Here is a 27,572-nt window from a genome sequence, read left to right as displayed (position 1 = left end):
GGGAACCAACATGAGGGAAATGTTAGGGGAGGGAACTTTTAACCAGGAATGGGAATATATAAAAATAACAGGGAGTTTTTAAGGGAAATTTTGCAAATCATATTCATATAGGAACACATATTTGTAATAGGGAAATCATTTGCAAAGAGTATTACATATGGGAAAAAACATGCATACAAGTGAACATGGGAACATATGCATACATGTTTAATAGGGAAAAACAAAAGGGAAACCATACACCACACATGTTGACATTTTATCAACAGTTTTTGTTATCTTGCATATGCATATGGTAGAGGGGAATTAGGGTTTCACTTTGTTTTGTTTTTGATACTTTGGGAGAGGGGTAGGGTTTTTAGTTTTAGTGATTTAGGGATGGGAAGGGGATTTGTATGTCATTTATAAAATAATCATGGGAAAAGGAAATGTACATATGAGTGTGGGCAAAAGGAAAGGGAAAGGAAATCAACCGAAGGGAAAAAACAACTTGAAACATCATAAACCCTAACACAATTTGGGCATGAACATTGCAGCCATATAAATCCATTCATTTGCAAGTTTTGAGGTTAAAATCATAGCATGAAGACTTGCATCCATCACCAATCTCAAAAACCATGCATAAAGAGCCTACCTCGACCGATTGAGATGAGTTGAAGGGAGATGGAGAAATTTGTTTGAAGTTTGGAGGCAAACAGCTCAACGGGTCGCGCAGGCCTCCCAACGGGTCGCGCACCTCCCAACGGGTCGCGCCCGTAGTAATTTTGCACTGTGGAAAGGTTCTGGACGGGTCGTGCACCGCCCAACAGGTCGCGCACCACCTTCAACGGGTCGCGCACCACTCTACTACCCGAAATCACTGCGATTTTGCTCCTTTTGCCAATCACTCTCTCAAAACCTCTCTTGCAAGCTTTAGAATGCACAATGAGAGTGAAAGGAGGGAATATGACCTTTTATAAACTTCATTTGAAAAAATTTCATCCATAAACCCACTTTATAAAGTTTATTTTGACACTTTTTAAAACACTGATTTTTTGGTTTCCTTTATCCTGAATTTGACTCTTTGAGTGCTTTAACTCGATTCTTTTTGCAGGTAAATCATCTGAAGGACTGTGGCAAGGGGACCAGGGTTATTGCTGCCTTTTTGAAGACTTTTTGGAAATTTATTCTTTTTACAAAAATTTATCATGACTTTGGCTTTAAAAACAGAGTTTTTAAATCCAAGTTTAAAAATGAACTGTACATGATGAGAATATCAAAGAAACATGTTTACAATCCTCCCTCTGGCTTGTTGGTCACTCAAGGACTTTCAAAGACATGACCTTGCTGAGACAAATGACCAAAACCCTAGACCTAGGACCTTTGACCTTAAGACAAAACAAGACAAGCTTGAAAAACTAAATGACATGATATGACCTGATCCAGCAAAGCCAAGAGGGGTATAAATAGACCAGCTCCTCCATCAGGGTTATGGCATGCCTAATGGGATGCAAACTTTGACACTGATGAGACACCTACTAATGCAAATGCAAAGAGCTTTGATCACTGATGGAGGGCTTTCAAGACCGACACTAACACCACCCAAGATACCAAAAAACTTTAACAGTTAACAAGAAGTTCCACTATTGGCTGAATTTGAAGAAAGAGGTGATTGATTTTGTTGCAAGTTTCTTGGATTGTCAGTAAGTGAAATTTGAATGTGAACATCCATATGGTTTATTGCAGCCTATTCTAATTTCAAAATGGAAATGGGAGGTCATTTCCATGGACTTCATTATAGGATTGTTGAGTTACATTGAGACATCGTGATTTCATCATGGTTGTGGTTGATAGGTTGAGTAAGGTAGGTCACTTCATTGCAACGAAAGTCTACTAATTCAGCTAGTGAAGTGGCTCATATCTTCATCAGGGAGACAATGAGGTTGCATGTAGTTCCCAAGAAGATTATATCAAATAGAGATGCCAATTTCACTTCCAAGTTTTGGAATGAGTTGTTTGTAGGCTTGGGGATAGAGTTATCTTTCAACATATCTTATCATTCGCAGATAGATGGGAATACATAAAGGGTTAATAGGATTCTTGAGCATGTGTTCCATGCATCAATAGAGGGATGGGAGGAGTATCTACCACTTGTGGAGTTTGCTTACAATAATGAGTAGTAGGAATCCTTGAAGATGAGTCCATTTGAGGCTCTTTACAGGTGGATTTGTAATACTCCCATCAGCTAGAGTGATCCAGTGAACAGGGTATTGATTGGACCAAATATATTGACAGAGATGGAAAAGAAGATGCGGGTTATTATAAGGAATTTAAAGGCAACACATGATAGGTAGAAGAGTTATGCAGATCAACACAGAGAATTCAAGGAGTTTGAGGTTGGGGAGCATGTGTACTTGCACATCAAGCCCAAGAGGATCTCCTTGAAGATTGGGTCATGTGCCATGGTGGAAACTTGGTATTGTGGACCTTTTGAGATCCTTGAAAGGATTGGACCATTGGAATATAGACTTGCACTACCCCCATTAGTGAAAGTCCATGATTTTTTCCATGTTTTATTACTTAAGAGATATGTACAAGATTTTGATCATGTGATTGATTGGTCTATATTGTAGGTTGAACCAGAGGGAAAGTTCCAGCCAAAGTTGCAATGTATATTGTAGTGGAAACTTCTCATGCTTTGGAAATGAGTAATAGAGAAAGGAATTATTGAAGAGAAGAGAAATGAAGGTGATTGGTTCTCAGGTTCCCTGGAGGCTATGGGTTGAGATAGTAGTTCCTGGAGCCCTGGACAGTGTGGGAAGATACCAATGATGAGTTAATATCTGCAGTGGTCAAATCTAAATATTATGCATTTAGACATTGATTTTAGCTGTGGATTATGGACTTCCTAGGAAGGAGGTGAATCCCTTATTGTTGATCATATGCGGGCATTATATCCTTCCTTATTTTCTAGTTGAGAAAATATGTTTGCTATATATTTATTTATATATGCGTATGTGTATTTAAATACTGCAATGAGTTGTGTTATAAAGCTCCAATAAGCAGTATGTTGTAAATACTGCATTGAGCTATGTTATAAAGCTCTAATAAGCAATATGATAGTCATGGTTTCCAATAGTGGGTCATTGTAAATACTACATCAAGTTGTGTTATAAAGCTCCATAAATAGTATGTTTTTCTAGTCATAAGTGTCATAGAACACTGAGGACGGTGTTCCCCCAAGTGTAACAACCTCAAGTTGATTTTCCATGTAAATAAATTAAACCAAGGTCATGGGACACTTATTCCAAGATGAATAGAGGGATGAAAATTATAGTGGGCATCACTTGTGGTTTATTAATGGCTATGGAAATTGGCATTGGAGTTGGAAAAAGGAAAAAGGCAATAAATGGAAATTGATTAAAAGAAATAAAGGAAATAGGAGAAAAGGAAGATGAAGAGACAAAATATGCATGCAAACGAAAATGAAGGAAAAGGAAAATGAAACAAAACGAGAGAGAGAACATTCTATGTCTCTCTTGGTTACTCTTATGCTCTTAGCTACTCTTAGTCACTCTTACACTCTTGGATACTTAGAGAATTCTTGGAGAATTCTAGCATTTACTTAGACATACAGGCATTCTCACTTGGACTTGGAGAGAGAGAGAACTTGGACAGAAGCAAGCAAGCAAGCAAAGGAATTTGAGGGCAACAAAAGAGAAGGTTCGAAAAGAAGCTACAGCAAGAGAAAATTGTAGGTAAGAGGTTTCATGTGTGATTTCATTGTTAATATTTGAGGGCATGGTACATGCATATGGTTATTTGGTTACCTTGTTGTCTTTGACATGGGATTTTCCTAGATTGATCGTGGTTTCAGCCTTTCCTTTCCATTTTCTGAATAGACATGGTGTAGTGGGTTCCTTGTTTTGATTAAGCTTTGTATGTTCGGTAGACTTTGGATCCTAGTTGAGGTGGTTTTGAGAAATTTCCCAAGGGTCGAGGGTCGAGATGGTGTTTGTCCTGGAAATCTTGACAAATGGGTGGAGACATGAAAATTCCTCTGGGTATGGTGAAGAAAGTTGGAGGCATCCAGGCTAGTTTTGGTATTAGTGATTTCTAGACTGGTTGAGGTGAAATAACTGTGGTTTGGGTATGAGGTGGTGTGTCCTGTGGATTCCCTGGTTGGTTTTTTTTTTTTTTTTCCCATGTAATCCCACATTCATGCTTGGAATATGGCATGGGGGTGATTGGATGAAAGAGAGGTTTGGTTCAGCCCAATCTATGGTCGGGTGGTTCATGGAAGTCCCTAAGTTGGTTGGATTTATGCATATGTTATTATGTGTTATTTCTTATTGAGACCAATGAGCACACGTATTGGTTATTGTGTTGCTTTTATGATTGATTTGTCTTGAATTTATTATGGTTAAATGCTAGTTATAAGCATGGTATATTCTTGTTGTATAATGTAATATTGTTATGAATCTTGCTTATGGATTGATAAGTTATTGAATGGTTATGTGAATGCATGGGTTGGCTAGTTTTTTATGTAGCTAGCTTGAGAGGGCATTGAGCCTTCTTGATAATTCTCTGATGAAGCTAAGAAAACAGTGAACATATATCCATTCATGACTTGTAGTTACTATGTTTACCATGTGTTTGACGAAATGTTTATCATGTGTTTGGAAAATTATGAGCAATATCTAGCCTTAGCATTTATCATACATACTTGTTATCATCTTCGATTGAATTCTAGAAAGTTTTTGGTTTTTTTTAGTAGTTGGTCTGTAGCTAGCCCTGAAAATCCAAATCAGTTTTGCTAGTCGCAGCCTCTCAACTGAGATATCTCAGCTGCAACCACCTGGAGGAAGGCTTGTGCATGCGGCTAGAGCTTTCTGATCGCATGCACAACTTGGCATGCATGCGACTAGAATGTAAGGTCGGGGAGAAAAGAAAGTTGTATCCCATGGCAAGATCATCAATATATCTTGTCTAGTATCTAGGTGATGTGGTGTTCCTCGTAGGTTGCAATATATTTTTGGTTAATAGGGCCCACTTCCATAACTAGTAATTGGATGTTGTGTCATGTCATAGTAACTCTCAGATCATGTTTACCCTCGAGAGCTTGTAAAAGTGGGTAAATGTGGTATGGGGTGGTTACAATAACTCATACCACTATCTTGTGCCCTTCTTTGTCTTCGTGGTGTTATTATTTTCTTGCGAATTCAATGAGTTGTCCTGGGTCACCCCACCTTGGATTTGTCCTTTTTTCTTATGGTTTTGGGATGCCTTTCCCTTGCTTTGCATTCACAAATCCAAAGTCTTGCTACTTCTATTTAAATGTATGCTTGATCTTGACAAAATATCGATATGCACTTCCAAGCAAGGAGATATACAGGAAATCCATCTCATCCTAGATATATTTGTGTAGACAACCACAGTACTTGAGTACCAGATGCCACTCAGAATCCTTGATACCCAATTTTGCGCAAAGGGTATGAAAAATATTTGTGAACTTTGGCAGAACTAGGTCCCTTCCTTGCCGCAGTGTAGTCTATTTTATGTACTTATCTTCATATCTCTTTACGAGGTAATATTTTTCCTTGACGATGTCTCATAAATAATTCCAAGTTGGTGTGGCTAAAAATAGGTAGGGTTCCTTCTCATCCCTATTCTCACAGTAGGTTTCCAACCATTCCTTGACATGGGGGGTGGCGTCGAGGAGCACAAAAGTAGTATTTCCCCTATTGGAAAACTTATGGACCAAAAAAATATCCTTTGAGTATAATTAACCATTTATCTATGACATCTACATCTATCTGGCCTTCAAATATAGGAATGTCAAAGTCAATTTGTGCCTTGAAACGGGTGGCGCCTCCGAGGTGGCTGCCATATGAAGATGTTTCGCCCATTGATACCCGTCGAAGGATCTAGGAAAATTTATCCATCATCTCGTTCCTTTATTGCTCAAGGGCTTCTTCGAGCAACATTTTGAAAGGATCCCCTACTCCCTTGTCTTTCTTTTCTTCCACTGTGGGAGATCGTCAGGTTCGGTAAGGCCGGTCTTGTAAGGGTTCAACTAGTACAAGTCCTAACTCATTATACCCCGACCTTGTTGGGGAGATTCACGAAAAAATAGAGAAAGAGAAAATTGATATTACCACTAATATAGATTTATGCAGGAATGAAATTAAATATAGATTTAAACAGAACAGAGAGATACAACAAAAACTGAACTTCAATTCATTAGTAACAAATACTGAAAATTGTTTACATGCAGAAATGGAAATAAACTATCTTGGGCGATGATAGCTTATCTTTGAGAAGAGATGTTGCAGTCACATGCCTTATGAGTTGTGTTACAATGAGGCTCGAAGGCCTTTTTATTATTCAGAAACAAGGGAAACCCCTAAACATCCAAAAACCTAACTCTAGGAGATGAAGCGCCAAAAATTTATGGGCCCCGTTGGGGTTAGTTGGTACACTAACTTCCCGAGGTCGTAACTTTGGAATATGATATTCGTTTGACACATATGATACCTCGTTTGAAGGATCTATCCAAGGACTGCAACCAACGACTGTAAACCCCTACTATAATCTGTGAATTTTCCTCTTTTCCAAAAAAAATGTCGTTTAGGGCCTCAAAACGGCTCCAGAAGTTTAGGGCCTGAAAAACTACCAAAAATAGTAAACTCTGCTACAATTAACCGAACTGAAAGAAACTATGTTGGGGGTCCAAGTGGAATAGGTAGGTGTCCACCAATATCCACCTAGATCGCAACTTAGTTGAGATTGCCATGCCATGAAATATTTTGTAAACTATGAGATCTAAGGTTCAATTCCCCTCGATTAATCCATGTCTATAAAAGGGGCATATGTAGGCACCTAGAATTTATAGTGGTAGTGGCCGGAATTGACACCATAGCAATCGAGTACGAAATTGGCTCGGTTGTAAATTCCTCTACATCAAACAAAAAAGTGAACATGCTTGTAGCCTTAATTGGGGATTCATTATCTCAAAATAAATCACAAAAGCATGCCCAAGATAGGTGTTCAAGTCTACCAAATGTAAGTTACCTAATAATGAAATGAAAAATCACAAAGGCTAAGGCTCCAGAAATATATAAAGAAAAGTATCTCAAAATAGGAGATTTCGAAGGTAGATTGGGTTGTTCATCTCTTGTGAAAAATAACAAAGTGCCTAGAATCCTCTAAAAACTGAAAGTCATTTCCACTTCTAGAAAATCAATCTAGTGGTACATACTATTTTTAGAATTGGAACCTAGATATTTTACTTTATCAAAATCCCCCAAAAGTCTAATCGTTTCTCTTCATCGCCATACAACCTAGCCCATGTATGGTATTTTCTAAAAATAAAACCCTAAAAGTCAAATTCCTCTTATCACTGCCAAACTTTGAGCACATGTGCTCCTGTATAAAGGATATCCTAAATGTGATTAGTTTCCAATATACATGTTTTCAAAAGATAAAATGTTTCCCATGATAACAAACCTCAAAAATCAAAAGGTACCATTTTGAAGCTCTTTGTTTCCCATGTGCATGCCACATGCAAGCATGGGAAACCTATGTAACTTAGGAAAACATAAAAAATTCGTACTAGTATGTGTGTGAAACTAATCCTTGAAGAAGGTTGCTATGAATATCTCATGCAAAAAACATGTTCAATAGTTAACTTCAAGATAAATATTGATGATCATGTTCTAAATATGGCTACAACATTCACAAATGTGTTGATGCTAAATCAATCAAATGAACTTTTTTGAAGTTTATCCTTAGTGATAACAATGATTCCAACTTCGGGAAAAGAGTTCCATGTGAGATGCTAAATATCCCAACACTCTGTAAATAATTAATACTTGCAAAAATAGAACTTGAGACCAAAACTTAGACTCAATATTACATAGCATTTGACTTGACTCTTAAGTGTTTACTCTTAGACCTATATCAAACCTCTTGATCCCATTATAAATATTTTATAAGATTTAAGATCGAAAAATAAAAAATAAAAAACATTTTTTTGGGGTACCCTATCTTGACCATGTACTCAAACTTTATTATAGCTTATAATTACCCTCCCTAATTGTCAAAATATAATAATTAACACTTGACAAAAACCCTAAAAACCAAGACAATTAACAACTTTTAAGAATGAAATTGTGTCATAATGACATTGAAAATCAAATAAATTAGAATCAAAATGGAAACAACTAAACCTATCAAATACCTTTTGGTAAATAACATGCAACACTTTATCAAGTAGACACCTATCATAAATCAAAGACATGTGCCTTAATGTCAATAAAAATATATGGTATCAAAGTAGAATTTTGTACCTGAGATCCTCCTTGAGGATCCCATCAAGGAGGCCAATCCAATGGTTGATCTTCTTTGAAAATATCCCATTGATCTTTTATAAATGATGAGTCAATATTTTCCATACAATTCTACCTCTCTACAATTATATTGCTTGGATTACTAATGAAATATAGCTTGGTTCTTTCTAAAAGAGGTCCAAATTATCCCATTCTGCTTCTCCAAATCCTAAATTCTTGAGATTTATTCTACCCTACAAGCTTCAATCATCTTCTCAACATTAATGGAAGACAAATTCCATGATTTATCAACATGCATGTCCAATTACCTTAGGAATTTCCCACCTATCCTCTAGGGTAGAGACTAAGGGTCTCACACATTCATCTTCCTCTACTAGCTAAGAGAGTGAATAAATAGGTGAAATATAATTATATTTTCAAATCATTCAGATGCTTCTAAAGAGTATGTTTTTGTTCTTCACCATATGCTTAGCCTTCAAAACAATGTGCTCCCATTGAAAAACCATCTAACCATTCTACTTATGGTGGGAATTACATGCTCTGTCCCAAATAAAACGTTGGTGGATTTGAATAATTTAATTGATCTCATTACTTATCCTTTGGAATAGATCCATAAATTTATGAACTTCTCTTAGACTATCAATTATCTTTTATCTGATGTTCAAGAATTAAAATTTAATGGTAATTGTATTATTAATTAAGGAATTTCAATATGAAATGTTCATACTAGTAAGAACAAGATTATATGTCCAAGAAGTTCAATCTCCCAGTTGAGTCACTAAAGGAAACATTTGCGGATTCATCAAGTGAGGAGTCTTCAATACACTTTGCCCACCAACTTATGTGTTGATCGATCTACTAGTTACAGGAAGCTAGACTTCAATCCCCATCAATGACCTTGAAATGTATCACCTCATAAGAAACCCTTGGAAAGGTTCCAAGTTGCTTTAAAAACATATAGGTAGGCATGCCTTTATGAGTAACTTATCTCCTCTTGCTTCAAATGTATTCCATGCTAAATTTAGGTGGTGTACACAGGGTTGTATTGTTGAACAAATTTTAAAATATACAATAAAATCCAAATCAATAAAGAATTTATGATATTTCATTTTGGAAAGAACTAGGATTTTTCTTCCTTAATATAATTCTATAGGATTAATGTCCTCATTGTAGTAATTAGCCATTGTTTTAGAGTTATTATTGGATATGATCGTGCTTACCACTCAATTTGTCTAATCGACCTTGGCTTGGTTGTTATAAGGAAAGGGGGGGTGCAAATGACCACCCAAATTCTTGATTTGTCTCATAAAGGACCACAAGATATTTCCAAAGAATTTTGAATCAATGTCACCCATGGTACTCCTAAAATTGCTATGAAAGTTTATTTTGAAATTTTACCATTGGGTACACTCATTCATGATAATGAAATTCCAGTATGTTATTGTTTGTGATTACTGAAAAAGTTGCACCCTTTTAGTTTATTTGATGGGTTGAGTCTATCATGAGCTCGAGAGTATAACCTGTTAGCGCTTGCAATTTCACCTCAGGCTGAGAAAGGCAAACTCCAAGGCAACATCAAACCACTTAGCCTCGTAGCTAGCCCTACGGGGCAGGAGAGGGCTCTCTCCGGTCTATCTCGACAAAGATCTTCAACGGGCAGAGATAACCAATAAAGAACATTGATTTTAGGCTAGTAAACTGTTAAAAGGGTTCGATTTGCGATTTTTAGGGTTTCGGTGGAAAGTTGGGGAAAGGCAATTTTGGGTGCGGGGATTGGACACAGTTTTTGCAGGGGGTTCTTTGGGGCAAGGTAGGAGACTGTATTGATGCCTTTGAAAGAGTCAGATGGGAAAGAATGACTGGTAAGGAGCTAAGGAGAGCAAGTAAACACCTTGAGTTCTCCTTAAACAGATGAAAACATTGATATCAAGCAAACTTAAAGGCAGAGCATAGCAACCATGAATTCTACCTTAACACTTCATTTGCCTAGTTTGCAGAAGGAAAAGTAAGAAGATGATTCACATAACAAACTTACAAGTACAAAGAGAAACACACCATCAATACATGTAACCACAGGAATCCCAAAAAGGACTGCAAAACCCTGGTCTTTCTTCCTTTGCCAAAATTGCAGAGATACAATGAGTAATACAATAGAAGCTTTCTCCCTCAAGAGTCCAACCATAAAAATGACCAAGAAAGTACATAATATAGGCAATCTAACATCTTTCCTTGCCTCTAGGGGTCGAGCTCACTATCCTAGGAGTTGTTTCAACCAACTCCAAACTGAGCACTAAAATCTAGGCAGTCAAAACAACTTGCCTCTATAAGCTAGGAAACCAATTCATTCATTAAATTTTTGCCTATCTCATGAATGAATCTTCTAGAAGAGATAAATGAGTGTCAAAATATCATAAAATTACATCATTTAAAACAAGGAGGATCAAAATCCACTCCAAAAAGTCAAATCCAGTCAAAACTGCGTTTTGTTGAGCTGTAGGTGCATTTCTGTGAAAATTGCCCAACGCGTAGCGCCCTGATTCTGAACGCGTAGCGCACCTTTGGAGCAACTTTTGAGGCACTTCCAGGTGTCCAAATGAGACAAAAGTGGGCTTGTTGGAAAGTTCTGGATGTCTAATTTCCAACCCAAGTGGAATTTCTGAATTTGGTGTCCATTTTCCCCTCCAAAATTGCAATCTCCCAAGACTGCTTCCTGTGTGTCAAAAAAGTGGCAGAAAGTCATTTTTTGCATGTTTTTTGACCTTCTGGAGGCTCAAAACTTGGTGAAATTTCTTGGAAATTGCTGAGAAAGTGTATTTTTGCATGAAAAATCTAAAAATGCTGAGTTTTCCTGAAATGGAGTTGCCCATCTTAAGGGTCACGCGCGGTGCGCTACGCGTTGAGGGCAAAAACCTGTGTTTGGCACAAAAAAATTCACAATTGACAAAATTTTCTCCAAATTTCTTGAAATTTGGGCTGGGGGTCCCCAATCAAGTAACAAGCTCATTCAAAGAGGCTTTGGCCAAAATTTGGAGTGGATCGGGCCTTTTCCGTCGTTTTAGTGCCTTGGCCAACCTCCTTGGATCTAGCGATTATAATTTTGACATTTCTCTAAAACCATGACACCTGTGCAAAAAGTGAAGGAGGTTTTTCTTCTTTGGCATGTTTTGGACAAAAACCTCTCTTAGTTTTCCAAAATTCATCTTTGTTGCTCTGAAACATGTTTTGAGTGAAACTTATCGCGATGTGTGAAACAAGGAATTTTGTCGAAATGAAGCGAAATGAAGGGGATAAGGGGCTTCTAAATTCTTGGGGAAATTTTTGGAAGTAGGGAGGGATGTTAGGAAGTAGGGGAAAGTGGAATCTCAGAGATTGAGTGAGGGGAAGGGGTCCAAAAGGGCAAAACACAGGCCAAACCTAGAAAATTGCCAGGTTGTAGCTAGAAACTAGGGTTTGTGCAAAAATGAGGAATTTGGGGGATCTCAGAGATGGGAAGTGTTTAATAAGGTACTTTAAGGATAGGGGAAGGTGTATGAACATTAGGATACAAGTTTTGCCGATGATTTGACCATCCAAGAGAAATTGGCTTCAAAACCCTAGGAGAGGAAAATGACCTTACCTAGGCGCAACTGAAGCATGGACAAGGTGTAAAATGACTCATTAGACACTGAAATGATAATGAAAACCCTATGAATGATGATAGACTCAGCAGAATCATGACATGGACCGACATTTGGACAACTTTAGAAGGAGTGAAAGCGAACCCTAGACCTAATGCCTAGTGACCAAATTTTGCTTGAAAACTCTTTGAAATGACAAAATTTGACCTGGACACTCTGAGACCACTTTGTAAGAGCATATTTGATCACTGGAGGAAGGCTGGAAAGACTGACACTAACATTGGCTCCAATGGGGATGGTAGCTCCTTGGAGGTGCCAAGAACGACAGATCTCTGGGATAGCAGACCAGCGCCTTATCCATTGGGCAATGGAGTCAAAAACTCAAACTAAAATGCATGACTGAAAACCGACACAAACTAACTTAACAACAAGACTGAAAATTGACTCACAAAGAACTCATGACTCAACTAAAAACTGACTCGATACTTAAACACAACCGACAAACTAGAAATGATGCTCAAAGGGGAGCTTATTCATCAAAACCTACTCTAACAGTTTCATTCATCACCTGATCAAGTGAAATGAAACAACCAATGCATCCAAGTAAGTATCATGTTTGTTGTTCGAAGTCTCCGCAAGTGCTCACTTATGAACAGCAAGAGAGAACTACTGAACGGCAACTCCCATGATAACTTAGAAACAGATCCGTTGAATGATATGAATTCTCTATCCGCCTCCAAAAACACTGCATAAGGATCTTGAAGTTCATGCACACTGGAACTTAGCTCATCCAATGGATTACTTCTCTTCTCCTCATACCATGAATGCAAACTTTGATCTGAGCCTTGTGACGAGACCTCTGTTGAAAATGAGAAAGAAACCGGCTGCCGGATCAAGTTCATATCAGCACATGTTTCAAGCTCACATATAGACAATGGAGAAAAACTTTGACCGCAAACCTCATCCAAAACATCAGCTATTGGATCATGAAAAACTTGAAAAGACTGCTGTAATGTACTCATTGAAAATGTATGACATCCTTCTAACTGTTCATCTTTTTCTTGAGAGATTTTACGAAGATTTTGCCTTATAAACTGAAATGCTTCGAAACAAAAGGGTATAGAATCTTCCTGCATCATCAAATCATGTATTTCGTCTTCCACGGCTTCATCTGTAATCTTTCCTTCAATTTCATTTGGTGGCTACAAATCTGATGCTACATGCTGCTCAAGAATTTTGTTATCTGTCTCATCCTCAACATTAACACTGAGAGATTGTTGATTTGTTATAGGCTGTTCATTTGAAGATTTACTATGTAATCTACCCTTCAAAAACTGAAATGATTCAAAACAGAATGGTACGGATTCACCTTGAATCATTAAATCATGTGTGTCCACTTCCAAGTCTTCAGCTGCAACTTGACAATCAATGGCTTTCGGGGGTTGAAAATCTGAATATGAGAAGTCTTGAACAAAATTTTCATTGCTCTCAATATGATTCAAATCAAGACTTGTTGACATTTGATTTCTGATTGCATGGTAGTTATCTCTGATGAACTGAAACGAATCAAAACAAAAAGGCAAAGATACTTCACTTACTTCAAACTTTGATGCACTTTCCTCATCATTGTCATAGCTGCTATGCATCATTTGATCATTGTACTCGAGCTGCTGTAAGTGAACTTCTTCCTCCCACAAACTAGCTGCTTGTTTGATTGCAAGATTAGCTTCTGTTTGGAGAACGTAATCATCATCATACTGATCAAACTGAGGCAAATCATCACTATAAAACACATCATCAAGCATACATGTCATATCAACAGATCTCTCTTCTCCAAGATGATCTACAAAACAATCATTATCAGGTCTATGACAACTAGGATAAGAAACAAAATGTTTTGGATCAGCAACTTGTTCTTCTTCAATCAGCAAGCCATGGGCTTGAACATCATAATCATTCCTTGTGTTGATCTTGTTCATCATCTTTTCCACTGCACTTACCAAAATGTCAAGCTTTACCTCTAGAGATGTTGATTTTTCTGGATCTATGTTTTTCATCTCTTCTTCCTTCAACCTTGCCCTTCGGATCAGCAGATGAGCCTCTACATTTACTGCATTGTTTTGCATCTCGTGAAGTGTTGCAATATCCCTTTCTCTCAGCTGAAACTCCATCTCCGAATCAAAGGCACCCGGATAGTGCAAGAGAGCAAATCTAGGAGTAGGCCTTATATCAACTGGCATCGAATAATAAACTTGGTTAAATCTGGCTGAAAACTGTTGTACTGTCTCCCCTGGCAATCTTTTCAGCTGGTTATACTCTTCTACAATCAAGAGAAGGTTCTGTCCGATCATCCACCTATCAAGAAAAACTTTGACAAACTGCTGGAAATCTGAAGTGCTTGCATCAGGCAGGGCTTTGAACCAACTCTTCACTTTGCCTTGCAAAGAAAGAGCCAAAAGCCTTATACTAACATCTTCGCTATCAACTTCAAAAAGGTCTAGAAAAGACTCAAAATTCTGCACATGTTGCTCAGCGTTGACATTCTTACATTCACCATCAAACCTCGGCAAGTATAGATCATAGTTTTTGGGGAAAGCACGAAGAACAGAAGGTAAAACAAGAGGTTTATACCGATCTGGAATTTTACAAGGTGTAGGGGTATGTACAGTAGGTATAGAATCAGTCTTAGTCTCTTGAGGCTCATCAATTTGAAGATGGTCATCACAAAATTCGGAGAAAGGATCTTGATCAAGCTCAAAGGCATGTAAATCTTTGGTATTCACAATCTTCAAAGGGAAAGAATCAACTGCAAGCCTGGGATCTTTTCTCAAGCATACTATACTTTGCAAAGCCTTCTTGACATTCTTGGGAAAAGAGAAGAAATAATTTATGACAAAGAACAAAATGTCTTGGATGCAATTCCAACTTGAATACCTGATATGTTCATATTGTCCTTCCATGTTTTTGATGGTCGGGATCATCCTCCAGTGGAGTCTTTAGATCTGATCTCGAAACTAATTTAGAGTCGCCAGGTGAATGATTTCAGCCTTGCCAGTGTCTGATCATTGTCCACCATCAAAAATCAGATCTGAACTTGATACATGTACTGGGGTAATTAACAAGTTAGATGTCACGTTTACAAGCTAGACCGGAGATTGACTGAAGCAGCGTTTATCTACTTCCGCTAATGCAAAGCAAAAGCGTTTCGAAGGCTACCTGGCATAACTTCAGGCTCCGTCTATAGCTTATAAAACAAATGACATCAACCAGCAAACCATTTGTTCTTCCCCAGTATGGTCGCCAATATGTTAGCGCTTGAAATTTCACCTCAGGCTGAGAAAGGCAAACTCCAAGGCAACATCAAACCACTTAGCCTCGTAGCTAGCCCTACGGGGCAGGAGAGGGCTCTCTCCGGTCTATCTCGGCAAAGATCTTCAACGGGCATAGATAACCAATAAAGAACACTGATTTTAGGCTAGTAAATTGATAAAAAGGTTTGATTTGCGATTTTTAGGGTTTCGGTGGAAAGTTGGGGAAAGGCAATTTTGGGTGCGGGGATTGGACACAGTTTTTGCAGGGGGTTCTTTGGGGCAAGGTAGGAGACTGTATTGATGCCTTTGAAAGAGTCAGATGGGTAAGAATGACTGGTGAGGAGCTAAGGAGAGCAAGTAAACACCTTGAGTTCTCCTTAAACAGATGAAAACATTGATATCAAGCAAACTTAAAGGCAGAGCATAGCAACCATGAATTCTACCTTAACACTTCATTTGCCTAATTTGCAGAAGGAAAAGTAAGAAGATGATTCACATAAAAAACTTACAAGTACAAAGAGAAACACACCATCAATACATGTAACCACAGGAATCCCAAAAAGGACTGCAAAACCCTGGTCTTTCTTCCTTTGCCAAAATTGCAGAGATATAATGAGTAATACAATAGAAGCTTTCTCCCTCAACAGTCCAACCATGAAAATGACCAAGAAAGTACATAATATAGGCAATATAACATCTTTCCTTGCCTCTAGGGGTCGAGCTCACTATCCTAGGAGTTGTTTCAACCAACTCCAAACTGAGCACTAAAATCTAGGCAGTCAAAACAACTTGCCTCTATAAGCTAGGAAACCAATTCATTCATTAAATTTTTGCCTATCTCATGAATGAATCTTCTAGAAGAGATAAATGAGTGTCAAAATATCATAAAATTAAATCATTTACAACAAGGAGGATCAAAATCCACTCCAAAAAGTCAAATCCAGTCAAAATTGTGTTTTGTTGAGCTGTAGGTGCATTTCTGTGAAAATTGCCCAACGCGTAGTGCCCTGATTCTGAACGCGTAGCGCACCTTTGGAGCAACTTTCGAGGCACTTCCAGGTGTCCAAAGGAGGCAAAAGTGGGCTTGTTGGAAAGGTCTGGATGTCTAATTTCCAACCCAAGTGGAATTTCTGAATTTGGTGTCTATTTGCCCCTCCAAAATTGAAATCTCCCAAGACTGCTTCCTGTGTGTCAAAAAAGTGGCAGAAAGTCATTTTTTGCATGTTTTTTGACCTTCTGGAGGCTCAAAACTTGGTGAAATTTCTTGGAAATTGCTGAGAAAGTATATTTTTGCATGAAAAATCCAAAAATGCTGAGTTTTCCTGAAATGGAGTTGCCCATCTTAAGGGTCGCGCGCGGTGCGCTACGTGTTGAGGGCAAAAACCTGTGTTTGGCACAAAAAAATTCACAATTGACAAAATTTTCTCCAAATTTCTTGAAATTTGGGCTGGGGGTCCCCAATCAAGTACCATGCTCAGTCAAAGAGGCTTTGGCCAAAATTTGGAGTGGATCGGGCCTTTTCCGTCGTTTTAGTGCCTTGGCCAACCTCCTTGGATCTAGCGATTGTAATTTTGACATTTCTCTAAAACCATGACACCTGTGCAAAAAGTGAAGGAGGTTTTTCTTCTTTGGCATGTTTTGGACAAAAACCTCTCTCATTTTTCCAAAATTCATCTTTGATTGCTCTGAAACATGTTTTTAATGAAACTTATCCCGATGTGTGAAACAAGGAATTTTGTCAAAATGAAGGGGATAAGGGGCTTCTAAATTCTTGGGGAAATTTTTGGAAGTAGGGAGGGATGTTAGGAAGCAGGGGAAAGTGGAATCTTAGAGATTGAGTGAGGGGAAGGGGTCCAAAAGGGAAAAACACAGGCCAAACCTAGAAAATTGCCAGGTTGTAGCTAGAAACTAGGGTTTGTGCAAAAATGAGGAATTTGGGGGATATCAAAGATGGGAAGTGTTTAATAAGGTACTTTAAGGATAGGGGAAGGTGTATGAACATCAGGATACAAGTTTTGCCGATGATTTGACCATCCAAGAGAAATTGGCTTCAAAACCCTAGGAGAGGAAAATGACCTTACCTAGGCACAACTGAAGCATGGACAAGGTGTAAAATGACTCATTAGACACTGACATGATAATGAAAACCCTATTAATGATGATAGACTCAGTAGAATGATGACATGGACCAAAATTTGGACAACTTTAGAAGGAGTGAAAGCGAACCCTAGACCTAATGCCTAGTGACCAAATTTTGCTTGAAAACTCTTTGAAATGACAAAATTTGACCTGGACACTCTGAGACCACTTTGTAAGAGAATATTTGATCACTGGAGGAAGGCTGGAAAGACTGACACTAACATAACCTTGACTAAGAAAGATAGGGAGCCATATTTTTAGGTTTATGTACACACTTGGAGCCTGACAAAAGGGTTTTTCCAGTTCTCCTTTAAGGATATTAAGCATGTTGTTGAGGTTAGCATTCATGGATAGTGGTTTTTTCATAGCAACTTGGTAGCATCGATCAATGTGGTAAAAAAATTTATCTACTAACAAATCGAATCAATGAGACTTTCATATTGAGGTTGAATTCCTAGCCATCCCCATGCAATATTGGGATTTACTAAACCATATATTTTTTCCACTTCGACGATTCATTTGCAACAAATCTCAACAATTCTTAAACCCTTAACCTGAAAGACACATTTGTATTAAGGTTAACATAATCAAATATCTGTGTAAATTTTTTCATTAAAGTCACACCTACGGTTATTTTCCAATCTTTATACTACATCAATTTGTTGAATACTTGTTTCCATTGCTAAATCCTTTCCCATAATGTTATAGGTTTTTCCCTACTAACTAAGGTTGATTACTCTAACATTAGGCCTTGGTTCTTACCCTAGATTTCTAGACCTGAAAGGTTTTCACATATGGTGAATGTGGTGAGTACAATAAAGTGGTATAGAAAGGCAAAGGTATTATATGCCCCAAGGCCCCAATTAAAGGTGCAGATAACTCTAGGCCTAAAACCTAGAATATAACCATTCCAGTGGTGGAAAAGGCATCTTCCAACCCTTTTTAGGTTACATCTTCCCATAAGGGTGGTAGCTAAAGAGCCTAGTCACTACCTCTGAGGATAAAGTGGTTATGCCATCATGGATTTAGAAGAAGCATAGAAAATACCAAACACCAATACCCTAGACCAATAGGTGCAATGTATGCTAGAGAAAAAATTCATTGTCTCCCATAACTCTTATTAGGTGCTCAATGGTAAGGATGGGGAGGAAAAGGAAGTTATTTTAGAAGGTTCCCAATGAAATCTACAACTTAGGATATGGGGGATCTTATATACATTTATAAGGAGACCATGGTGAGAATAATTTGTTCATTGATTTCATATTTTAGGCATCACATGTTTGCAAGGAGTGAAGGTTAGTTATTTCACCTTGAACTCAATCTTGTATCATATTTGGCCTTTCCCTATAGATTTGCATACCTTGTATGGAAAACGTCAAGGTGGGGTAGCCACCCTTATCTCATCCAAGTTTAAAGAATGTGTAATTGACTAAGTAACCAATCTATTTAAACCAGTGGTGTGAGTACTCCTTACGTTGGACAATAGGGTCCTTTGCATTAAAAATTTATATGCACCCATTGGTACTAACAAGATAAGTTCTTATCAACAACTAGATTCTTTGTTGGGACTTTAATCATATGAAATATCAAGTTGATGAAATTTGAACTAATCCTATTCACATGTTATAGTAGAAGTATTGTTCCCTGAATGGCCTTAAGCATAGACTTGCACTATATGACCGTAATCAATATCGATGGCTTGACTCTACTGAGTTTCCTAGTCCAATTTGTGGGATGCCTTGAGTGGGTGATCAAACAACTAGAAAAAACCAATATCTCAAATAAAAACACTATATTATTTCATTGTAATGGAAGTTGTTCAATGAAAGTTCTTGGTGCTAAGGACTTTGTTTATTAAGTTGAATTTTGAGAAATTTTATGATTCGGTGATGTGGTCCTTTATCTTGCCCATGTTTCAATCCTTTGGCTAAATTTTTGCACATCCAATGGAAACCATATTCTCATAAACGTTGAATTATCTCTTAGTCAGTCATACCAAATTCAAGGAGATTAGGTTGTTTTGGTCAACGAAGTAGGGAAAATTTTTAGGCCTATCCCTTTATGTGTCGATGGCCAAAACCTTAGGCTAAATCCTTCAAAACTGCATCTCATGTTGTCTAATAAAGCGTATTTCTCTCCTTAGACCTAATGGGAGCCATATGGTTAATGGTCATTTTTTTTATGACTCCTCTCTCACTATTATAAAAGAACAAGACTCATTGATAATGACCATGGATTACATTCATATTTTCAATGAGGCTTCATGGTCTAAGGTTAAATTGACTAAGACTTGGAGCTTCTCATTATTTTAAGATGAAATCCCAAATTAGCTCACCATGCAAGGTTGGTCATAGATTAAACCTAGGAAAATATTTAAGCTTTGGGGAATTCTATTAACCTTTTAGGCCTCTATTGAGGTTCATTGGGAGGTAGTTCTATGACACATAGCCAACAATTTTGAAAAGTGGATTACTTGCACTCCATATTTGGGAGCCTAGTTGTGAATTTGCTGCCAAATTTTTTGTTGCTACCTATTATTCCTATAATTTGGTTCCCTAAGTTGTATCCTATCAATGGATAGAGAAACTATAATGGATTTCCTCTAAGTCGACCTATAAGTTTCCACCAAGTAAAGGGGATCTTTGTTGTACCACATGTTAGCACTCAGATTTTCCTTGAAGTTGTCAAAAGAAGGAAATGGGTCTGAGGTAACCACAAACCAACTCTTAAGTACATAATCTAGCCAATCTATACTCAAAGAGGGCTCTCTCTTTAATATTTAGCTTTGATTGTTAAGGTATTAGGCTAGATATGAAAGCTTGGGGGTTTTGATTGTGTTCGGTGGTGGAATTCAAGAGCAGATGGATAGAACAGAGTAGATTATGCCATTGGGCTATGGAGTCAACTGCAGATGGCTAAATTGGATTTGGATGATTCCACAAAGAAGGGATTCACATGGCAAGATAGCTAAAAAAGGAACAAATGGTGACTTGAAAGAATGGAATGGCTTTGAAAGGGATGAAGGGCAGTTAAGAATCCTTCAACAAGTTTCAAAAGGAGGGAAAATGAATGATCACTAATAAAAAGCAATTAAGAATTTCTTATTAAATTATCATAATGATAAACTAAGAAGCCAAGAGCAGTTAAGAATTCCTTGCCTATGATAGTTTAGAGGAAAACATTTAGAATAAAAACGATTTTAAAGACAAATTGCAATTAAACACTTTCTGAAATATGCTTTTCCATTTTAATATTCAGACATGAACACAAGTGAAATAGTAAACCAGAAAACAATAACACATGAGATATAAAATACTTATTTTTCCATTGTTTGACACATGAATCCTGTAAAAAAATCCCTTTTTTATTTCTTCATCCAGCCAACCATACAAGAGTTGATCAACAACTTTTATTTTCCAAAATAATAAGTCTATAGAAATTTCTAAGAATCCACCCCTCAATACTCCGAATGAAGGAGTATTTAGGCAAAATTTTACAATAAAATATCTCATAACAGAGAGAGATATAATCTAGGAAAGCTAACTATATGTTACATAAAAGTAGAGACAGATGGTCTCGAAGATAGAAGATAAAGTGAACTGATGGCTTGTTGTCCCTGTTTTTGTGAACGAGCTGGAGGCAGGCCCTATAATTGAGCATCTTGTTGTCTTCTTTGTAATTCTGTGTTGGTTGTTCTGCTTTTCATCTTCTTACTAATACTCTTTGACCTGTTCTGATACTCTTTACCTGTTTGATCCTTATTCACCTTCTTTACCAAAATTGACTATGGTAAATACTGAAAATTTTACTTTTTTACCAAGGTAAATTACAAAATGTCTGTCATAGATGTCCACCAATCTTCCTTTGGTATCCTAGTCCTTTGAAGCTTCCTGAAGATTTCATCAGCCTCTATATATTTGAAAAAATTAGGCTGAACTGGAAACAAATGTTTTATTTCATGTTCAACATAGAAAAGGTTCTCTAGACTGTCATAGAGAACTCTGCCTGTAGGTAGTGCCTTTGGTGCAGATGCACTGGTTGATGAACTAGCTTGATTGTTTGCATACTGAGCTAATTTGTCAACATAGTCTTTGTGCCTCATTAATTTATCATTAATAACTAAAGGACTGGGAAGTCCTTTGCTCTGTAAAATGCCAAACTTTTCCATAAAATCATCAATGTCCTCTTGCATGTTCTGGCATTTTCTTTCTAGGTTCTGCATTAGACCTCTTTTAGTCAATACCTTCTTGACTTATAGGATAGTCCCAGTCCTATCCTCTATAGTCAACTCCTCTAGCTAGTACTTATTTCTGTTGTTCAAAAAAATTTATTAGCCTGATAGCTTCCTTAGGCTTTCCACCTAATTCTTCCTTAGTTCTCTAAATCTCTTGGAGAGCAACATGCACCAATTCAATCTGTTCAAAAATTATTTGTATGGATGGCCAAGCATCATTTATTGACTGAGTGATGATGGCCCAAAGAATGTTCCTAATGTCTGTTAAGGGCTTTTCAAAGGTGAGATATTTCTCTAATGTTTTCACCTGCTGTGTCGGGCCTTTATTCTTCCTTACCTCTTCAGCAAAATTGATTTTGGAGACATCATATTTCTGTTCTAAAGTAACAAATTTTTCCTTTACCTTCTCTAATTCAGAGACTTGCAGCTTCATCTCCTCCATCGACTTGATTAATTCTTCTGTACTTAATCCTAAAGTTCCTGTTGGTGCTGTTTCTGAGCTTGTACCTGTGACTGTCTCTGTTGTGACTAAGGGGACATTGGGTGCCAGAGCTGTTCCGAGTGTTGAAGGGACTGCCGTGGACACTATTGGTATCACATTTTGAGGCTGAGAGGTCGACTCTCCCTGCCTGCTTTACAATGACTTTTCTAATTCTTGTTCAGTTTCCTTCAATTGTTCATTTAGCTTAAGGAATAAGTCCATAAGCTCTTCTTTAGACTTCTTTTGAACAACTTCTGCAGTTTGTGGATGTCTTGATGGTGGCAACTTTAACTGCTTTCTCAAGGCAACTATGTCTTCATCTTTCTTCTTTATTAAGGCCTTTGCTGCCTTTACATCCTTTGGGTTATGACCAAATCCAATAACCAATTCCTCCAAAGATTTAATTCTATTATCTTTAGCTTGTGAGGAGGCTCTTTCCAGCTGTAATTGAGCAGTTGTATTATTCAAAGAATTTTCTAATCTTTGGGCCATCATAGCTTTACTAATCAATGTTGAATATACCATCTCCCCTATTTGCTTGTGTAATTAAATTTGGTCTAGGGGGTGGATGTCCTTAGCCATGACCTCAAAATCAGTTTTGAGGTAATCTACTATTGATTGAGCCTGTTGTACTTTGGGCTTGAAGAAGCTCATCTGCATCTTTCCTTCTTTGATGTCATAGGCTGACATAAACCTAGTTCGATTTGTGGGACCCATTTTCAAATATTGATCGTAGACTTGGGCCCTTAATGGTTCATTTTTAGCCTTTATTTCTTTTTAATATCTAGGTTCTCATTTCCTAGAGATCTAAAGAATGACACTTCAGCACTTTGTTGCCTTTCCAGTTCCTGTCTCTGTGAGCTAGAAGGTGTCCCACCTGTTGGGAAAGTATGTTGGCTGTCTGCACCTTCTTTCCTTTGACTCTCTATAGTTTCTTCAAAAAATTCCTCTTCTGAATGAGGATTTAGCCTGTGCCTCTTAGCACCAAGCTGTTCTGATGGGCCACTGGCAGGGGTAGCTACTTCCCTATCTCTTTTTTTGTTCCTTTCCTCATTTAGAGGAGCATGTAAAATTGGGGGCTATCCAATGTTGACTTGAGTTGGGTGGGCCTGTGTTTGAGCCTTCTTCTAAGAAGTTTCAGGATGCTTAGACATGGTTGATTGTTCTGTTGCTTGAGTGTTGGTCTCTTTTTCTCTTCCCTGTGATGTATCAGCAAGTGGTGCAGTAGTCTCTTGTGAGTGCTTTTGAGAGGTATCAGCTGTTGAGGCACCAATCCCTGAAGATGACTTTTGAGAAGTCTCAAAATGTACCTGTCCAAAAGAATCTAGGTCAAGTGTTTTTTCAAGATCCTTCATTACATTTTCTATGTTGACCTGCTCACTATCTGTTTCTACTAGGGTTCCTTCCCTCCACTCATCCATATTAGCAAATTGCTCAATTTCTAGAATTATGTGATGGAAGTATGGTGATAGTCTATTTTTCATCCTTTTATCACAGATGAAACCATGGAGGTCATATGGAGTCCAACTAAAACTTTTGTTTAATTTCATATCGTCTTCTAGAATTTGTTCTCCTGCTTTCCATGCTTCCCTATTGTTGCAGACAAATGGGCCTAGATGATCTTTGATTCTGAGTTGTGCTTTCTTCTTGGCCTTAGTGAAATGAATCAAATCTGAGTGTATCATTTGTCTATAATACTCCAATACAAACAGTCTCATTGGAACATATTTAGGTAGCTTGAATGGGGAAAGCTCACAACCATATACTCTGATTTCTGTGTGATTCTGGTACAAGTACCAGTCACCTACTCTGTACTATTTCGATAGCTGTAGGATCCTTTCGATTTCATCATTGATCCTTGGCGGAGGACTTCCTGTTAGCAAGGTAGTTGCTGGGTGGACAAACTGGTCAATGAACTCATTATATGAATAAGGACAAGCAAAAGATTCATGGAAGATAGAAGACCAAAAGATGACAGACCTTGGATTACCCTTTGTATCAAGTTTCTTGACAGAAATTGGGAACTTATCAAACTGATGGTAGAGGATGAGGTTATATATGAAGGTGGAATGCTTGAAGACTTTCTCATTCTCTAGTCTCATGAACTGGTCATGGATCTTGTCAGCTATAAATGAGGCGTAATCATACTTGACAGTAGGGGGCTGACCAGGGGTAAAGACAGACATCAACACTAGGGTCAATTCATCTACATATTCACTAGTGTTGATTCCCATGACTGCAACTATCATTTCAACTATAATTTTACCTATCTTAGTGAAGAAAACTGACAGGTACGGGGGGGGATCATTAGGTTGATGATCTTTTACTATGAAAGTTTGGCATAGGCGAGTAAGCTCAGCTTGGGATAATTGAGTTGATTTCTCAAACAAATTTCCAAGGGAAATGGGGGTGAGGGCTTGATTAGGATGAAATTGCAGCATCTCATTGATTGATTCAGCAGTTATTGTGAATAGGACTGTTTGGTTGGGAGACATCACGGCTCTGTGGTTGGGGTCATAATTTGCATGGCATTAATGAATTATGTCAGGGAAAACATGCACTGAGGGAGGAAATACATTGGGAGATTGGATTCCCACAGTCCTATGGCATCATAGCCATTCAAGTGATTATCTCGGCATTGGAAAAACACCTTCAAATGGTCTTTATCAGTGATTTGGTCTTTTATTTGAAAATCCTTGTCTGCCAGAGGTAGATAGTCTAAATCACTGTGAGGGGTGGTAATGGGAGCAATGTTTAGGGCTACCGGGATTTCCATTTTGGTTCTTGTGGATTCAGAAAGGAAACTAAGGTTTTCTTTGTAAAATTGATGAAATCAAGGGCCTGGGGGACTCAAATTTCAAAAGTAGTAACACAATTATGGTGAATTTTGGCTTTTTTAATCAATTTACAGTGGAAAACAAGTATTTGCAGGGTTTTCTTGTCGGGAAATTGATAAATACCTGTTTCTTGGGGGTAGGCAACGGAATGCAGGTACTGGGTGTGACTGGATGGCTCTGGGCGACGTTGGCTGCAAAGGTTGAAGCTAGTTGGCGACTGGAAGTACAAGCTGGTTGACTTCATCGTTTAAGTTTGCATGGATGTACAGGTTCGTAGAATAAACGACGAAAATGATTTATTTTGTTTTATATACAAAGTCAAGAATTGGCGGGTTTCGAGATTTGGACGGGTGACATCAGTGAGTAAATGACATGATGTTTTTTCATTTAGTGGGAGGTGGTAAGCGGTTTATATCGCACCGCTTATGGAGGGGAGGCGATATTTGGGTTTGAGCCAGCGATTCCATAGAATGATTGATGCATGGCGGAGGCACTATACATAAAACTGCTTTGTGATTACGGGTTATCGTGCAGTTGCAAAGGGTCGTGCGATATGCATGACAGCCATTGGATCTGGGAGGTGTGATCGGATGGATATTGGGGATGCGAAGTGATAGTTTAATGAAGGCGGGCCCGATATAATTAAGGATTATTTAATCGTATCGAGGGTGACAGGATTGGTCGTGCAGGCTATTAATTAACCGTGAGGGTTAATTAATCCCTTTTTAATGTGGCAGGGGGTCAGGGTTGTTAATTGGTTACTGATTAACCAATTAATCCCTATTTAAAACGTATTATGGTTATATTTTAACCAAAGGGGCGAGATATATAATATTTCGGTGTTCTCATATAGCTATAGTAATAAGGGAATGGGTAGATTTTCATAGGGGATCTATATAATAATAAGTTAATGGTTAATATGACATAATGAAATGGAAAAGCGCTAAGTATGAAACATTGATGTGCGTATTTAAACTTAGGCTAAAGTGAAAAAAAGGGGGTTTTTATGGAAAATATTGTAATTTTCCTAAGTAAAATAGAATTTTACTTGGGAAAACATTTTCAAGGGAATGAATGATTTATGAAGGGGTGTGATATTTGATGAATGGGCTTAAGTACTTAGGTATTATAAATCATTGGGCAGAGTGTCTGATCCCTCCAGAAGTCAGAGAAATGCTCTGAGCCCCTCTAATTTGATAGATACCTTGGCACTTAGGGGAAAATTTGTGAAACTTTAGGGAAATGAGTAGGGGAGTTAATTATTTTGACTTCGTTTTGCTTGAGATGCCTTCAATGCAATACATGCCTTTGCCTTTTGATGAAAATAAAATATTAACACATTTAGAATCATCATTCACCACATATCATTCTACAACCATCATCTACTTACCCTACCTACTTTAACCTAGCATTTTTACTTCTTTATTAGGGTGCACTTAGACTGGCAAACCCTTATCAAACTTTCTTTTCTTTTACATGGTAATGCCTATCTAAATCTACACTTATTGTTGAGATTTTATGTTAATTAAATTTGGAAAAAATCTCATGAATTTGACAACAATAGGATTTGTTTCTAAATTAGCTCCATTTATTCCTGATGAGGAGTTATTGCATCCTATATTTGTTGTGAGTGAATTTATGATTCAGTTTTCTACTCCCAGCTATAAAAATGTAAGCCCGTAGAGGATATGTGTGATGAGAAGGTGTGAGGAATTCTGTTGTTGTAATCTCATGTTGAGTAATAAGATTGCCGATGCCTCTGTTTGGTGGACGTAGCCCAGATTGGTTGGGTGAACCACGTTAAAATCTATGTGTTTTTCATGGTTGAATGTTGTGTGTCTTATTTGTTTTAAATTTCTGTTGTGTTATCTCTAACACTTGGTATCAGAGCAGGTTGAGCTGCCTGTTGCAGTGATTCAATCTGACAGCATTTTCAAAGATAGTCGATGGTGCAATCCAAGGGACTCTGAACGTTCTGAAATCGTGCAAGAGAGTACAAAGCGTGCGGCGTGTCGTGTTCACTTATTGATGAATCCTACTGGACTTCACTGGACATCATCAGGCACACAAAGGACAATGGTCGGTTCTACGCAGAGGCAAAAACACTTGCAGAGAAAGCTGCGTTGCAGTTTGGAAAGGAAAACCCTCCTCTTGCTGTGTTGAGCATTGTGCTGCCGATTGTTGCGGGTCCTTACATGACGAGCACAGCCCCTTTAAGCATACATATGGTGTTGTGTATGATTACAAGCTAAAGTGAGATCTGCGTATGGAAGACCAGAGTTATGCAAAGCAGAGTTTGGAGAAGCTGTTAACTGGTGTTGAACTGAAGCAGTGGTGAAAGGTGAACTGGACGGTGATTTCACGGTGATCTCTGGCTGGTTAAGGCTGCGTTAAAAGCAAGGTTGAATGGTGAATTTGCAGTGGTGAAAAGTGAGTTGCACAGTGATTTCGTTTTGCTTTTAGTTGAGATTCAAATCGACTGATGAATTTGCAGCGGTGAAAGGTAGTTGCATGGTGTCTTCAAGTTTTTTTCTTTTACATTTCTTATTAAAATGCCATTGAACCATTGAAAACAAACGATATTTGATTTGGAACGTTTTGAAATGGGTCTTAAAAAAAACGATTT

The sequence above is a fragment of the Pinus tabuliformis genome, chromosome 3_1 (assembly GCF_031772625.1).
Source record: "Pinus tabuliformis cultivar Carrire ecotype Pingquan chromosome 3_1, CPIR1, whole genome shotgun sequence".
Lineage (NCBI taxonomy): Eukaryota > Viridiplantae > Streptophyta > Pinopsida > Pinales > Pinaceae > Pinus > Pinus tabuliformis.
This window is presented reverse-complemented; position numbering follows the sequence as displayed.